The sequence below is a fragment of the Bactrocera dorsalis genome, chromosome 4, assembly GCF_023373825.1.
Source record: "Bactrocera dorsalis isolate Fly_Bdor chromosome 4, ASM2337382v1, whole genome shotgun sequence".
NCBI classification, from domain to species: Eukaryota; Metazoa; Arthropoda; class Insecta; order Diptera; family Tephritidae; genus Bactrocera; species Bactrocera dorsalis.
The window spans coordinates 30,198,444-30,200,892 of record NC_064306.1 but is presented as its reverse complement, the minus strand read 5'-3'; positions in this window follow the sequence as shown (position 1 = coordinate 30,200,892).

The following is a 2,449-nucleotide window of genomic DNA, read 5'->3' as shown; positions in this document are numbered from 1 at the left end:
GATTGACAGCATCTGATGAGTCGGCGTTATTAGTTGTCGAGAGAAAGATTATTTGGAAGATTTAGGGTCCTTTACGCATTGGCAACGGCGAATACCGCAGTCGATGAAACGATGAGTTCTTCGAGACGTACGACGATATTAACAGAGGTCAGCGAATTAAGAGACAGTGGTCCGAATGGATGAAAATACTCTAGTTCTGAGAGTATTCAACGTAGTGCCCGCCGGGTAAGCAGAGGAAGAGGTAGACCTCCACTCCGTTGGAAAGACCTCGTGGAGAAGAACCTGTCTAGTTTTGGAATCTCTAATTGGCGCCAAACAGTGAAAGAGGAAGAACGACTGGCGCGCTGTTGTAAACTCTGCTATAGTTGCGTAAGCAGTGTTTACGTCAATAAAGAAGAAGAATACGTTATTTCACACTAGGGCTTGCTTAAAGCCTGATAGCCCTTCTTTGATATAATGGTCTGCAGTCTTCCCCTAAAAAAATCGGTAGATTACGAATTATGAGACTTATACCGGCCGGTCATCAATTACGCATCACCGGCTTGGTTGCTTTGAAGTAGTGGGACGCAGGCGAAGAATCTTCGGACGTAGAATATTGTACTGTATAATAACTGTGTTCCACTTATCAGTTGTACTGAGTATATATAATATATTCGAAAATTTATTATGGTATCTTTAATGATAATGGAGTGTTCTGTAATAAATCCAATGTAGCTGATGGAACTAATAGACGTTTGGGAACAAGGAGTTGTTGTGATCTAATTCACTGGGGCCCTACTAAAGAATATTATAAAATATTCATATGTCCTGAACATTGCCGTTCGATAGAAGACTCGATCTCGAGGGCCTCGAGTAGGCGAGTTATCTCCACTTCTCCGGACTTCAAATAGGAGTTGGTGTCTTTCAGCTAAGTAGACACCAAAATCGCCTTCCGTCTATCAGACCACTGCTGTGCCTTCCCAGCGGAGATCACAACAATTAAACAAAAGCTTCTGGTTCTGACAAAGAGAGTGCTCAGGAGTGTGCCGGTGGTATCACAATCGCCCTTTAAAGGCTGTGGTGTGTCGACAGACAGCCACTACCTAAATACCAATAATTACCAATTTCACGGTAAATGAAAAGTTATAATAATAATAAAAACGATTTTTTAGGTACTTAATCGCAATTATATTAACCCCTTCTAGTTTTGCAAATAATTATATTAGAGTAAAACAAAAAAATTACATCTTAATACCTATTTCGACTTCTTTGCGATATTTAATAAGCAAAATTCCAAGATATTCTAAGTTTTTGGACTAAAATATTTGTATTATTTTTTCCAGGTGCTCATTCCATAAATGTTAAACAAAAGCTTTTAACGAACTTGCAATTCAATTTACAATTTCTAGGTAAGTCCTTGTGTTTATTTATATACAAGTATATATATGGATGCATATTAGAGCGGGTCGATTTACTGGTAGCCAAAAAACGAAAAAATCGCGTATGCGGGAAATGTTCTATGGAATCTATCCGTCTTCATTATGAACTTGGACGTAGAGACTATGGGTCTAAAACCAATTTAAGCCACCAATTTTTGAGTCGAAGTTTTTTAGTGTTCTTAAAATTTTGTTCATCAGTTCTTGAAATATCCGAATGAAATTTAATACGTAGGTGCATTTAGATATTTAGAGTGGGAGCGGTATTATCCGCATGGGCTTTAGATTATATACGGTTTGATATCATACAATCGTAATGGCCAGTCTACCGGCCCAAAACGTGAAATTATATGCTCACCGAAGTGTTCTCTCAAGAAATCCGTTGTTTGATGCGATCTGCCGTCTTGTTGAAATTAAATTTCGCTTAAATCACGAGCTTAAATTTCAGGCATCAAAGGTAGGTTTTCATGGCGCGATAACCACCACTGGCACATAAACCATACCAAACTGTTGTTTTTTTTGGATGAAATAGCAGATCTTGAATCTCTTCAGGTTGCCCTTTATCAAAAATTTGGCAATCCTGCTCGTTTATATACACACTGAACCAGAAATAGACTTCATATTAATCAAAAGTTGGCGAGGAAAAATCGGATCTTCTTGGAACTTTTCAAGAGCTCTGTAGTTTGAAAGATCTCGACAAAAAATGCGTCAAGTCATTAGTTCGAGTTGCTGTGAATGCTGCCGAAGCGACTCTTCACAGCCTTTGTGTACACTCTCAGGTACGGCAGCTATGTTTTCTTCACCACGTTCTGGATACTATCTATTCGGTCGAACATTATCCCGCAATGAATGTACGCTCAATAGGCCGATTATGTTGACCATAAGGTGAGCGAAGTGCACGAAACAAATTCTTTACACAACGTGAACTTCCGTAATAGAGTGGAACGAATTGTAAACGTTGTTCAGGCGAAAGTGTTTCCACGATGAAATGCCAAATATTACTGTACAAAAATAATATGAGAGTTTAATACGAT